Below are 16,392 nucleotides of genomic sequence, written 5' to 3' on the forward strand. Positions count from 1 at the left end.
TTATAACCAAATATATATAATATATATACCAAATAAGGTAAGAAAGTAAGTTAGTTGACAGAAAAAAATCTAGTATTAATCAAAATTAAATGATTCTCATAAAAAAATGAGAAATTGGAATTTCAAAATAAGTATAAAAAAGGATTTTCCCAAAATTAAAAAAAAACTGGAATTTCAAAAAAAATATATTATTTCTCTACTAATTAATATATAAGTAATAAAATATTAAAGATTAAATGAGGTACAAAATTTAGGCACCACATAAGTATTTTTTTTTCATTACTGAATCGTGGGGTTGCTGCCAAAAGTTGGTAAGTCGATAATTTGGGTATTTAGAGTAACAACGAATTATGTGTATATAATATAAATAATATGTATGTTAGAGAAAATCACATTGAACAAACACACATAAATTAACATTATGTCTGATTTTAGAGGACATGTCAAACTTCAAACTGCATTTGCATGATTTCCAGACTTACCAGCTTTTGGCAATAACCCCATGACACAAGGTGTTTTATTATAGAAAAAATATAATTTCAAAAAACCTCAGACACAGGTATATAATTAGAAAAAAACTTTGAAAAAGTAAGTAAAAAATAGCTTAATAAGGGAGAGCACTCATCCGGAAAATGAAAAATGTAATTTCGAATCTCAGTCAAGTCCAACTTTTTTATAGGTTTTTCAAAAAATGTTTTTTTTCTATGTTCATTTTTTTGTAAGTTTTCCATGTGTGCATTTAACTATTTTTTTCATATCTAACCATATTCTCAAATTTTTTGTGATCCCTGAATGGTTTGCCTGAGATGCATTTGAGTGTTCCCATTTCTAGGTTTTCCAACAATTTTAGGTATATGCTGTTCGGGCTGCGTAGCCTCGATTAGGTACATAATATATTATTTTACTATTGTATAACTGTGTAGGTAATTTTAATATATTAGTTACCGTATTAATAGAATGACACGTGAAACATTTTTACCTAAACTATTTTGCATTACCTACTTCACATATATTTTCATAAAATAATTTGCATATCATATCAAAATAAATCTGTCAACTTTCCCAACAGTTATTCACTATCGCATTTATTACCGGAAACAACAATACTGGCTAGATGTCTATAACATTTTATAATTTTCAGTGATAAATAAAATTGTGCAAATTTATTTTTTCCGCCATAGCCAAGCGATAATTTATTAGATCCTCAAATAATATTACAATATTGGAAAGGAAAGTTGCTATAGAAGCATCTTTTACTTAAGTTGCATAATCATATTGTTCCCTTTTATGATTCAATTGTTATTCATTGTTTTTTTATCGATTGTTTCAGATAGCAGCGGTACTTTGGATATATGTTTTTTTTATGAAAACAAAACTGCAATCCTGGCATCAAACACCTGTAAGTAAATTATATACTTATTATATTGCAATATATAAACATAGTTAGCTACATATTTTTCTGAACTTAAGGTCCAATATCACACGTACCGGATTTTTCGTTTATTTATACCTTCGTTCCTTAAGACAGCTGTAACAGCTGATAACGTTGTGAAAAATAATTATTAAGTAAATTTTAAATATGATACAGTTAAAGGTGTGTGTTTTGTTGGTCAATTAATTTGCTACACGTTAAAGAATGCGTACGCTAGTTATATTCTTGGTTAGCATAGTCGATATACTATTGTACTGATTAATGTACGCCAATTTAAGTGCCTTTTTATTTGCAAGATTTTTCTTCTGATTAAGATTCCCAACTTTTTTAAAAAGTTTTTCTGCCAAATTGAAAATAATCCGATTAATTTGGTAGTTTTTCTTGGCAATCGAAATAAGCAGTATGCTTTCTCAATAACAAATAAATGTAAAGTTAACCGAATCAATATATCTATATACATATCATCATCATCAGGGGCGCGACAACCCGGTGTGGGTCTTGGCCTCCTCCAACAGCTCCCTCCACCTGTCACTATCCAGTGTAGCCGCTTTCCAATTCGGTACCCCCAGAATACGGCAGTCACTGGCAGCTCCATCCAACCAGCGAATCTTTGACCTGCCTCTTCTTCTACGGCCCCATTGGATTGCTGGACATCACTCTCTTTACCGGTTTATTGTCATTCATACGGTGCACATGACCTAGCCATCGCAGTCTCCCAATCTTAATTAATTGAACTGCGCTGCAATCTTCGTATAGCCCGTAGAGCTCAGCATTATATCTTCTCCTCCAATTGGGGCCATCTCTGATCGGTCCATATATACGGCGAAGAATTTTTCTTTCAAAAATGTTCAGGGCTCGTTCATTTCGCAGAGTTAATGTCCAGGTCTTGTAAAGAGTGATTTTAGTTCGGCGAGATAGTATGCGGGACTTAAAATTTCTTAACAGGCCAAAGTTTATTTATATATTTATTCGCAGACATGATTCTCTTGTTGATTTCTTCTGTAATATTTTTATGTCGAATTACAAGAGAACCAAGGTATATGAAACTGTCGACCGTATCAAACTTGTATGCACCAATATCTAACTTTGGTGCACCTTCTCGTGGTGTGACATAGACAGGCATGTATTTAGTTTTTGCCTGGTTTATTTGTAAGCCCATTCTTTTGGCACAGGCTTCTAGTGTTGTGAATGCCTTTTTCATCGCCAATTCTGATATCTATATATCGCTATAAACACAGTATGCAAAATATTGTTTTATGTAAGTAATATTACGTTATACCAATTATTTCCAAAAGCAGTTTTCAAAGAAAAATCAATCTAAAAAGCATCGCACTAAAATAAATAACTGTCATCTTAAATAATGTACAAAACGTCACTGTACATAATATTGACTTGTTTTTTTTTTATACAGTAGCATTCAATAATATTACAATTATTAATTAATTAATTATTTTTATCAATTAATTTTAAAAAAAAACATTACATTTATTGCCCACACTCACTCAAATCTAGCGTTATATGGCTGGACCCAGAGCATGAATGTAATGGATTTACAGAATAGCTAAAATTAATTTCTCGTAAAAAGTGTAGCCAGCACAAGATGGATTCTAAAGCTAGTGTGAATAAAACATTGTCCTACGTCCCTACAACAAACATAGTTTACCAAAACGCGATAGCATTCGCTATTCTGCGGCTCGAATTGACCAAAAAATATGACCCGTGTGAGGCAGGTAGGATTGCAATAGCGGTATTTCAAAACCGGTATCCCAATAATTTTCGATACCAGTTTTAAAAATCAGACAATACCGATAAACCTATTCGGTATTGAAAGTGGAAACAAGATGTATTAACATAAAAAGTTTTACAGACTGTATTTTTTTGTCGGGTTACGCGATGTCTTGTTTACTTCCGTTGCCCTTCGACTTCCTTCGTAACCAGCAATAACACGTGCAGATTTGCAAAATACATTTGCATTAAAGGTAGGTAGGTACCAACTTCCGTAATTTTTAATTTACCTAAATATTTTCGCCAGTCGCTCGCGGGTTTTAGAAGTTGTCAGTTGTATTTTTAAGTAGATATATATATCTGAAATCCTGGTTAAATACTGTTCATTTATATAATCATGAAAAAAGTGCCAATAGTTCAACTACTAGGTGTTTATAAATATCAGCATCTCTACCATATCTTACCTTTCATTCCGACCATATCCGATCCTAATAAGATCATATAGCCCTCCACAGAGTAGAGGTTTATATTAACAGATTTGTTTTTACGAGAAATGGATGTCAGCCATATGCTCAACCTATTAGGTCCATACGCTGACTCCAAACACAAATTGAAAAACAATATGTGTACTTGCCAGACCCAGGATTCGAACCTGAAACCCACGACGCTTAAGCCGCGCGGCCATCGTGGGGTACCTTTACCTAATTTTAAAAGTTAATAATAAAATTTAAATATTTTTGCTATAAAATAGTAATAATTTAAAGATATTTTTATATATACTTATATTTATTGGTAGATGTTTTTTTTCATATATTTCACGAATACCGGTATTGATATTTTCATTCGGTATTGCAATCCCTAGGGGCAGGTTTATGTTGACTATCTAAATATTCAATACGTAAACTTGTACTCACAAAGAGTGTTTTGTTTTTATTTTTATTTGCCGAAAAAAAATAATTTCCTCGTTCGTTTTTAAAGCCAATTTCGAAAGCAAATAATGTACCTAAGTATCGGCCTACGGTATTAAATATTAAAACAAATATTGTATGTTGTCATAATAGTGTAGTGGTTCTATCAAAATAAGCTTTTCGGTCGTGGGCCGCAAGATTGAAATACAAAAAAAAACTGCAATAAATCTTTGCAATGCAACAAGGTGTTTTAAAAATACGAACTACGTATCTGTCAGGTGTTTTTTTGCGTAATATATTTTCTAAAAAAGGCAACGCCTACCCACGGGCTGTGTGAGAACTTTATCACGGTTTCGCGTATTTTGATTTCGTTTGATTTCATTACTACTTAAAAAAAAAAAACTAAAAATATCGGACAGGATCTATCCTAACATTAATTATATATTGCACTAAAATGTATGTGTAGTATATTGTGTAATTAATATTAAATTTGATAGTTTAATTAGATAGTTACATAAATAATTAAATATGTTCATATAGCATAACTATGAACGTTAATATTATTAGTTTCAACAGAGATACAATATTTTACAGGTAAGTACATATATATATATATATATCTCAGATGAAGTTAAATAAATAAACTGAGAAAAGAACTTTTTATATACAACGTTTTTAAATTATCTGTTGAATTATTATGCTCAATATGCTCAAACTTGTACTTGATATGAAGTAAATAAAAAACAAACAAACAAATATAGAAATACTGAATACGGTGATATTATCTTAACTAAGTACTATCGCTACATATTTCATTAGAATCCCAGCCAGAAGGGATATGTGTATAATTAAAATGATATGTACTTACTGCTATTGTATTAAAATCAAAGAACTTGCTTGAACCTTTTGACATCAGACCATTACAAGAAAAAAATATTATCAATTTTAAAACAAACGTAAAATAATCTAGTCTTTGCAATCTTAAGCGAAACCTTTATGAAACAAATTATTTGGAATCGCAAGTAACATTTAAATTTATTCACAATGTAATTAATACAATTATTTCTATGTACTATTTGACGGTAAGATGTATAATATTACGAAGGAATGTTATCGTGGCCTACAACTGGTGGCAAAGGGTGGAGGTAGGCTGTTAAGACCCGACATAAATGGTGCACATTGTTAGTCAAACGTATTTGTTTTCTTTGACGTAAGATTACAATGTGTAGATAGTGCTTCAAATTTAATTGAATCCTGCCTAATCCAACCCATAGTAGATAATAGTCAAAAAATATTCTTTTATCTATAAAATACCTTAAATTATGCGATTAACCCATACATATTTTTTGAAATTTTATAGATAGAATACTTCATCTTTTTTTATCGATTATGGTTTAATTTAGGCAGAACTCAATGAGTTAAAAAAAACTAACCAACACCAGCTGTAATAATCTTAATTCAATGAAAACAAATAAGTATGAATGAAAAAGTTTGCACTATATTTGTCAAATCGCCCATTTTTTTTTTCGACCATGTCCGATCCTAATAGGATCATAATATATGGGACTCCACAGAGTAGAAGTTTGTATTAACAGATTTTGTTTTTTTTTTCGAGAAATGGATATCAGCCACTTGCTCAACCTATTAGGTTCATACCCTGACTCACACATAAATTGAAAAACAATATGTGTACTTGCCAGACCCAGGATTCGTACCTGAGACCCACGGCGTGATAGCCCAACGCTTAAGCCACGCGGCCACCGTGGGTGGTACAAATCGCCCATAGTATACCTAAATTATTATAGTTTGATTTAGGTATGGTTTAATTGAATTTTAAAAACTAAAAGGCACCATCTGCAAATTGTAATATTAGTTCAATGAAAACAAATAAATATGACTGACAAAGTTTCTTTCTTTCTTTCGACCATGTCCGATCCTAATCGGATCATATGGGCCCCCACAGAGTTGAGGTTTGTATTAACAGATTTTATTTTTACGAGAAATGGATATCAGCCACTTGCTTAACCTATTAGGTCCATACTCTGACTCATACACAAATTGAAAAACAATATGTCGTCTCTGTTCTGGCAGAACACACTAACTGGAGAATACTAGTTTTGAATAATTTGACTTTGAAGTTGTTCAAATGTTTGAAATAACGGTCTATCATGTGAGTTTATTAAGTAATCGTAAAAAGGATGACCTTAAAATAAAAACTGTTTATTTATTAAGAAGGTTTCCAGACGGTAAAGTTTTAATAAGGAACATTTTGGTACTAACTCAATATTTCATTTTTTCGAATTAGTGTCTTCTGCCAGAACAGTGGCGATGTGTACTTGCCAGACCCAGGATTCGAACCTGGAACCCTCGACAAAGTTTAGTGTGCACTATTTTTATGTCAAATCTTAACAGCCTACCTCCACCCCTCGCTACTACCTACAACAGAGGTCGCAGAAAAGACTAATAACAAGTATAATACAGACCTAAGAATAACCCACTTTTTCCTTCGGATCCAAATACAATCGTGTGTTAAAAACAAGAGACGTGATACTGCACTTCAAAATTCGCAGCGTGCATACACTTATTGCAAACAAAACAATATTATCTTGCATAATCGCCAATACACGCACACTATTGCGAAAATAACAGGTATCTGTAATATCGACATCCACCATTACACTATAATACGGTCGCTTACATGCATATACCTCTTTCGTTACAACCTGTCTCGATGTTCTCCGATTGGTTGGTATTTTATTGCTCTGAAAAAGTGTCCGGTTTTATCCGGATTCATTTGTATAGGTCGATTTAGGAAAAACAATCTCTGAAATATCACTATACTCTACAGCGATAAAAGGTAATTGCGTCGATAGGGGGTTTGCGGATATTTGGATCATAATTTTACATATAACTTTTCTAAATCACAAGATTTTCCTATGGCGATGCTCGGCAGGACGTTATTTTTTCACTACACTAACGAGCGACGTAAATCATACTTCTTATTCTTGAAGTATGACCGAAGTATGCAGCCTTTCTGTATCTTGAAAGTAGCTTTAAGTTCTCGTGGCTTACTGATAAAACCTTTCCATTGGTAATCAACTCAGGGAATCTGCTGATAACACCTCAGAATCTTCTAATCATCTTATGGTTAGTTTCCTTAAAGTAGTTTTAAAATGTTATTTACACCAAAGAAATAGCGAATGGAACAAAAAAAAAATAATTGAAATAAATAAATTTATTATACCTACACATTTTTCTATTCGTTAAACTGTCATATTATATGGTTTAGAAGCAAACATATGTTTAAATCATATTTCTTGTAATGAGTTTTAAGATTAACTTATTATGCTATTAAAATAATTGAAATAATGATGATGGATTCTAGCACTTACCAATATTATATTACTGACACATCTTATGTCGTCCCCCTATTTTGAGGCGGATTTTTAAGCTCGTTAAAAGTTTCAATTAAAAACAATTTACGATTTCCGTTACAGATTAGTGGTCTAAATGAAATGTTTACAGGCACCATAAAATCAACAGATTTGTAGTAAATAGGTAAGCTATTATTCTACCATTAAACGTACAGCTGACTTCGTATTATGAATAGGCGTTTACAGATCAATTATGATTAAACTAGTATTCTAACAATATTATACACTATTTGGAGTAAAGTTTGGGTACTGAGGTTTGAACTAATAAATTAAATATGCAATTGTAAATTCTACACAACTGTTGTTTTTATTATTATTGTACCAATCATGGAGGTTCTGCGGCGTCGTCATACACCATCAATGTACCGATGGCTTAATGTTAATATCCCGTAAGTGACTTTTTACAAATTGTGCAGGAAGCTAAAGAAAACTAAATACTTACTTAATACCCTGTATCTGACTGTTAATAATTCACACATTTTGTAACTACATAGCATGTCAATAACCCGTGGTTATCCAAAAAGTGGTAAAGCAAAGCACATAACGCCTAAAATAACGATAACATCCAATAAAATGTGACATATATATAAAGATAAACATCCAAATTTGTTATATTTCTTTTTTTCGACCATGTCCGATCCTAATAGGATTATATGGGCCTCGACAGAGTAGAGGTTTGTATTGACAGATTTTGTTTTTTACGAGAAATGGATGTCAGCCACTTGGTCAACCTATTAGGTCCATACCCTGACACACACAAATTGAAAAACAATATGTGTACTTGCCAGACCCAGGATTCGAACCTGGGACCTACGGCGTTATAGTCCAACGCTTAAGCCACGCGGCTACCGTGGGTGGTTACTTACTGTTTTATCTTTTAAATAATTCGAAAGTGACATTTTGAAGATGAATTCAACATAATATGTCATGCAAACGCTTGACAGCTTATACTGGCTATTACAGGTTAATTCTTGCAATTTTCAGATACTTACGGAAAATTACTAAATTGGCTGTACCATTTTTGTTAAAATAACTACAGATATGGGAATTTCGCAGTCGATGGGCAGTAGTTTTGTTGTTTTTAGCACCTACATAAAAAAGTAATTTTCGTCACATATGTCAGATACGGGGTATTGACATTAGACCATCAATACTTAATATACACTTTAAACACAGAAATTGTGTTATATGTTATATTAATGACAGACAAACCGATGGACATGTTCCCTGGACACGACGCATGTTTTTTTCGAAAGTTTATGACAACTTGGATAAGCTAAAAGTTAGAATAATAATACAATTTGGAAATTTTCGTTATTTTTTTATTTCCCACAACGCGTCGCTAGTAATTTTAATATATCTATTTTGAGTTATTACCATATTATCATTGTGGAGAAAACACGCTGCTACAAAGTACAGGAAAGAAATCAAGCTTAATGTGACCGTCGATTCATCGTATCGTCATTATACGCAAAATCATTTGAAGTTAATTTCATCATTAGCATTAGTAACCCCTTTTCAGCTTCACTTTCATAATGTATTTAGGCTTTGTTTTCTTAGAACAATGTTTTCTTTTACATCGATGTTTTTAATTTTATTTTTGATAAATTATATTTTAATCACTGATGTAGAAACTATGTAAAAGATTTACCCAAATACCGCTGTAATACGGTAACGTCACTTATAGAGTCGAGAATTATTAAATCTATTAGAAGAGAACTTCATCTAGCAATGATTTTATCTAGGTCGTTGATGATTAATAATTTAAAAAATAATATTCCGAGTGTATTAAATCAGGAGTTCTCAAACTTATTAAAAGTGTATTTAAAAAATACAAATAAAAAAAACGAATGAACATAATATTATTTTATTAGTGTTGTTTTTTTTAGTATGGCCAAATATTTCGCGACACGCCTAGCAATTTCTTATGACACACCACGTGTCGGGTTCGGAAATGGCTACACTAAAATGATTGATTTGATATTTTTTTTTATAACAGTTTAACTCTTCAAAATATAAGTAGGTATCACTTTCTTAAACGCTCCAGGCGTTTCCTCTGTATAAGTAAGTCGCTATAAAAGTGTTTATATATATATTACATATATATACGAGTTTTTTTAAAAGAGAGTTAGTTGCTCATTTCGCATATATTATTCGCAGTTTCCGCGCCTTCGATGTCTTATCTTGTAACGGCTCTCGTCGGATTTGTAATTTTTAATGGCTGACAGTATAATTTCATATGCAAACGTTTTAATGGTTCGCTCTATTGTTTTCTCTGCCCATTACTTTTCCGTTTACACTCTTCCGAGGTGTTAAAAAATAACTAAAAAAATCAATTAGGTTCTAATAGATTACGTATTTGGGTCGGCTATTTTAACTAGTGGTATTAACTTTTCCATACGCGTTCACGGTTAGGTTAACTGTAAATGGAAAACGTGCTCATACGTTTCAGAGTTACCTACTTTCACCCTATCATGCTCGAGCCTCAGAGCATACGGCGAGCACAAGGTCGGCACAATACTGTTCCGCGTAGATCGTTTTTTTGCAAGCAATCTCTACACAGAAGAATTTAGCGAAGTTGAACATCAATTAATGTTGAATAAAATAATTATTTGAATCGGTCTATATAAGTTTCTATAGACTTCACGTTTAGGTTATATTTAAATGGAAAAGTTCACTTGTTTTCACATGTATCCGGTAATTTGTACGTATGCAGTTCGCCCTATCACACCGTGAAATGTTATATCGTAAATATATGGTTGTATATTAAAGAGCGTCCAACCTCTTTAGCTCGTATAGTACTGAGATTAAATTCATATCCAAGTAAAACACGGTTCTTATCGGTTTATTTACAGGAAACCAGCGGTAAATTTTGAAAATAGCCGATATACTGGATTATTTGTTAGGTTAGGTTATCATTCTTGAATTCATGAATTTTGCCAAAATCAGAGATGACCATATAGTATACGGTCATCTCTTTGCGATAAGAAAGCTCACGGCACTGTGCTATGGTGAAATGTAATACGTACAATTTACATGTAACCGTTTTCACCCCCGTTTACGCTACAGCTTCGGATCATAGACTAAGCATAAGGTCACGTCATTTGTCTGCGTCCACCGCATCTCGTGTCTATTGACATGTCGATCGTGTACCATCACTCCATGATAAAACCCAATAGTCTGCAGTGTCAGTCAAGTTATTTCAATGCACCACTTTAAATTAGGGGGAAAACAAATATTACCTGTCCTCAGTAAATACGGTCAATATATCTCTTCATATCAGGTCATACATCACAGATGTACGTACGTATACAGGCACTTTTCGTTGTTAATGTACATCATAATATAGAGAATGCAAATCAAAAAGGGCGTAATAATAAATTTGTGACTTTACAGGAGAGATTACAACTAACTACACTTAAAAATTATGGTATTTGGTCAAGTCCAAGATCAAAGAGAATAAGCAAGAACCACCTCCAAATGGATCGACCAAATCAAAAATCAAGAATATCATGACCTTTTCATTGACAGTAGGGATTGCAATACCGAATGAAAATACTAATATCGGTATTTTGGCATTTCCTATTGAATACCGGTATTGACACCGGTATTCGTGAATATAAAAAAAAACAGAAGTGTCTTCCAATTATGTAAATATATACCGATATTATGAAGCTCTTTAAAATATTACTATTTTATAGCACGTATCATTGCTGATCTCCAAGGGCGTTGAAATGCAGTGGAAGTAAACTAGACATCGCGTTAACCCAATAAAATATAGTCATGTGAAACCTTGTATGTTAATTAATACAATATGTTTTCACTTTCAATACCAAATATATCGGTATTGTCCGATTTTTAAAACCGGTATTTCGGTATCGAAAAATACTAAATATACCGGTATTGCAATCCTTAATTGAAAGGCCTTGTGTACTATTGAATACCGGAAGGGGTGGAACCATTCCGTAAAGATGGCTGTAAGATGGCAAGACGATTTTAGGAAGCTGAAGATTATATTCTAAATAAACTAAATAACTCTCTTTCGCTAAAATGTCCCTACTTCTTTTGTTCTATCAATATAATATTTCTTTAAATAATAATTACCGATAAACATGCGAGGAATAACCAGTGTTTTCCATCTTTGTAGCGGAATACCTGCTGCCTTGCCGACAGGAATATTTTCTCAGAACGTGTTGTGCGAAATAGCTTTTCTGGTATTTAGCGATTAATTTGTAAAGCTGAGGCAGGGCAATAAATCGGCGTCAGCGGGAGCGTGTCGATGCCTATCTCGATGTGCATTCAATAAAAATGTCGATTGAAATCCTTCATTATCGCAGCGGGTCGGTCCGAGTCGCGCCGCGCAAGTCTTGCACTACACCACTGCACTTTTCTATTCGCTGCAACAAGTGCACTCTTTTCTACTTTGCGTCAGAGAAAGTGAGTGATATTTTGTAAAAAAAAAAAAATTTTTTTTGAGAATAAAAACTCTGATGATAATAATGTGTGAGATAGGGTGATTTACGGACCCATAATAAATCGAATTTGATTTTTAAAAGTTCAACAATACATTATTAATAAACTATAAATTCATATCAAGAGAACCCAACATTATATTTTCGAGAATATGTGTTACAATATTATTGAACTATTTTAAATAGTTAAGCTAATTTATCAAGATAAAGAACTTGTCTTTCTATTTGAATCTATATGCTTAGATTAGATTGGGTCCATATTCTGATTTCGTTTTATTTATTCTAAGTCAAATATAAATCAATATTTAGTAAATCCTAACTATACTAGCTTTGTCGTCTTAGTATTTTTTACTGCAAATTTTGTGAAGAAGACATGATTTTTTATCAACTTTGTGATAATATTTCCTTCTGCCCACGATTTCCGAGCGGTAACATGTCAGATAATAATGTCGTAGATCCCATATTCGATTACCGGATCTGGAAAATTCACATATTGTTTTTCAATGTATATTTGAGCCCAGAGTATGGACCTAATATGTAAAGAAAGTGTCTAAGATCCATTTTTAACCTCTACAAGCTATTCCCAAATATATATCAACCTTTTTTTATAAAAAAAACAACCAGTCTTTCTTATAATCAAGAGCGGTTCTCTTTGACGCAGATAACGCAGTCTATTCGTTAGAAGATTTAAAAGGGGGCCTCGAAACAGTTCACAGCATTCATACAAAAACCTAAATTATATAAAAATCTTCAAAATATGCGTATTTCTTATAAATTGAGTAGTATAAGATATTCCCCAAAGCATAACAAAATCCCTTCAACTAACATCAAACGGGCCCATTACACAACTACTCAAATATAACGATAAGTACCTACTGTACACAAAAAAGTACATCACTAATATTATTATGTATCACTAAACAATGTTGTGACTTCTGGGGTCGATTGTCTATTTTATCGTGGATGGGGACTCAAAATCATTCAGTGCGTCGGGCATCTACGACCCTAAGCACGCCACCGCAAGTACATATTATTATGTATATCAAGTCACAGTTCCATAGCTACTTTGAATCTAAATCAATTTGAATATAGATTATATATATACGTATTTCTTTTCAACTTGAATATTGTACGCATAATAATAATAATTCAGATTTTTTAATTATGTTTTCCGTCCGATTGAGTTTATTCATAAATCGTGTCATTACTTTTCAATGTGTATAGTTCTCGGTAAATTTTATCATCGGTCGACTTATAGTTAGTTATTCGTAAGAAATCTCACTGTAGGTTTTATAATATTTTTTGTTAACTTTTGTGGTCACTCAACTTTCTCAAAGCACACTAAAAAGTACAGGGCATTGCTCGCGTTTTGCTTCCCGGCCCACCTGCAGTCTCGATACTAGTGAGCGATCAATTTATATGAGAAGAGAAAATCAATACATACAGATACAACTCAGAGGAAATGCTTTACTGGTTTCTAAAAGACGTATCTTAGAAAGTGAGTCTAACATAAATTTGAAGATAGAAAAAAATCGTTTAAAATTTCACTCTTATTACTTATTTTTCATCATCGATTCTATAACAGACTTTGGGTATAGTGGATGACGCGAGCAGTACCTACCTGGGATGAAATTCCAAGTAGCTAGATCAGTAGTTCTTAACCTTGTTGGAGGTACTGACCCCCACCAGTTTCATATGCGCATTCACCGAACCCTTCTTAATTGGAAAAATAAAATATGATTTTTTTTCAAATTCAAAACATATGTATATATTTTACTGGTGCACAAAATGAACCGTGCATCAACATCACTGCGTTTAATGAACAAAACCATTAAAACATGATTTTCACACAAGAACAAAAACATAATAATGAATTACTGCAAATTAGTGTGACTTCTGCTGTTGCCTTTCAGAGACTAGTTCAGAAATGCGCGGCTTCACCTTGGCAAGTGCTACTCTCATGTCATTTTCGCAAAAAAGTCTGTTCCTTTTCTTCGTTTTTATGTCCAGCATCCTCGAAAAGGATTGCTCGCAAATATATGTTGTAACAAACGGTATGAAAATCTTCAGAGCTTTCTTAGCAATAACAGGGTACGTTACCATTTATTGACACCAAGACGTTGAGAGCGTTGTTGTTCTGAAGAGTTGCTGTTGATGTAGTTGATAGTCTTCGCTAAGCATCTTTTCTTTCAATGAAACTGAAGAACGCCTTTAAAATAAGAATACGTCTTTAAATTCGGTCCCATATGAGGAGTTGGGGTGCTAAATTATTAATAACAATTTAAACAAACAAACAAAGTTTAAAAAATCTAACGTTATCAACAGAATCCATTGTGCAAAGTGCAGGGCACGTGAGGACGGGGTAATATAAGCCTGAATTGTACCGATATGTAAACAACAGCCGCCCGTAACGCACGGATCACGTATCGAAACTATACTAGTGCTAAGGATCCACCACATGCTAACATTTGACATATTATCATTAAATACTTTTTATACTGTTATGAGCTTAGTTCTAAATTCAAACACCGGACGATTTATGATGGTGTATATATAAGACTCCGGTTGCATCGCCACTCTCTATCTAACACAGTTGTGTTTATGAAAATCGTTTAGGATTATGGAAGTTATAGACGTTAGAAGTGTTAAAAGTGCCAACTATGTCGACACATAAAAAATCTATAATCAAAATCAAATAATTACAAGATGAAAAGAACTTTTTATATACAACGTTTTTAAATTTTCTGTTGAAATATTATGCTCAATATGCTCAAACTTGTACTTGATATGAAGTAAATAAAAAACAAACAAATATAGAATACTGAAATGTCATTTTGACATTTCATTTTGATTTCCGTAGTAACGCACGTATATATTAATAATTTAGTTGCTAGGACCACCGCCTTAGCAACCAATAATAGTCTTTTACTTTTTACGGATTTTTTAGAAATAACTTTCCATACAAAACAGAATTAACTGAAAATGAATTCAATTCTGCTTAAAGATGGCTAAAAGTATTAAACGAATGCATTGGCATCGTGTTTTGATACATTCTAAAAGTTTCAAATGTCTAGCTAGTCGGGAAGTTAGTTAAAAATCGATTGCAAGTTTTGTACTGGACAAACAACCACCGGACAAACAAGAATACGAGCTAATAAAAACGTTGTAAAATAGTTCGCATGCTGTAGTTGTTATACAACTTTGACAACATAAAATTAATGCAGTCACGAAATGTAACCATCGTTTTATTCTTCAACCTCTTATAATTGCAAGATGTATTCTACATTCAAATAATTATAATAATATACCCTGTGTCCGCGAGTTATGGTACCATCGATTTTTCTCTCACACTGCTCCAAGGACCATGAACTTTTTGTTTATATCCATAGCGAGAACTAAAGATGAGGAAGAAAAAACTCCGTTTGATTATGATTCATCAGATGGTGCCTAGGTATATATAATCGAATCGAATTTATAAAATAATACAAAACCAACTAGATATCGATTGAGTAATATTTTTGTTTAAAAAATCTTATAAGATCAAAAACTATTCAGTTGTAATAGACCATTGAACCTGCAGTTTTATAAGCCGTGGAAGTCAGATTCTTCACGGCAATATTATTGTATATTTGCAGTAGAATTTTCTTCACGCTTAATTAACTACCTGTACCTGTTTACCTATTGATTGGTAGATAACTGCGTAAAACGTATTGTTTCAGCGTCTATCGCGCTAATTGGTGTGAAAATATATTTATTGTAACTACTCGCGCAATGGGAGATCATTAGCACTTGAGTGCAGTTCAAATACCTCTTAAAGATTGTATATTGACAAAAAACATAAAGGAAATTGATATAGGTACCCATATTATATTATATATTATGTGGAAAAAGAGTGGATTAGGTATTTTAATTCCGGGATCTGGCTAGATTCCTTTATCCTAATCCGTTTTCGTTCATTTTACAAGATTTTACGATACAGTTAGTTGTTTTAATATATCAATATCAATTTAGCAAATATTATAAAATTGTAGACAGATGTGTCAACGAATATTAATATATACATCTATTTTTAAGTTTTCTCCTCGCGCGGTACCTACACCCATTTTTCTACATTAAGTTTAACTGTTGCTTATATCAAATGAATTTTATTTCTAATGTTTTATAATTATTTAAAACATATACCTATTTATTTGTTGATGTTCAATTACCTTCTTGATATTTATATGCGCCAGATCATGGCCCCCCACAAGGGAAGGGAGGGCTCACAGGGCGCTAGCCTGGGGCCCGGCCTGGCGGATCGACAAGCCGAATGAGATAAACACACATCACAAAATTGCACTAATAGTAAAAAAAAATGTCGCCTGCAGCGCTATTTCACTTATAGCATAATAACAGTTAAAATTATATGGTTGTGCGATACA

The 16,392-nt window shown here is 32.7% G+C and overlaps 1 protein-coding gene across 1 annotated transcript in view; it reads left to right on the forward strand.

Annotated features, from left to right (window-relative positions):
* The window catches only part of Cad99C (cadherin 99C), a 252,720-nt gene that overhangs the window by 128,194 nt on the left and 108,134 nt on the right, over positions 1-16,392 (forward strand). Inside the window, exon 3 of the mRNA XM_085945473.1 lies at positions 1,331-1,399. The gene's annotated coding sequence lies outside the window, so the exon portion shown is untranslated. The remainder of the gene's footprint in view (positions 1-1,330; positions 1,400-16,392) is intronic.

Source organism: Rhyacophila brunnea, unplaced genomic scaffold (genome assembly GCF_057557595.1).
Source record: "Rhyacophila brunnea isolate RB1 unplaced genomic scaffold, BYU_Rbru_1.0 scaffold_18, whole genome shotgun sequence".
In the NCBI taxonomy this organism is placed as follows: Eukaryota; Metazoa; Arthropoda; class Insecta; order Trichoptera; family Rhyacophilidae; genus Rhyacophila; species Rhyacophila brunnea.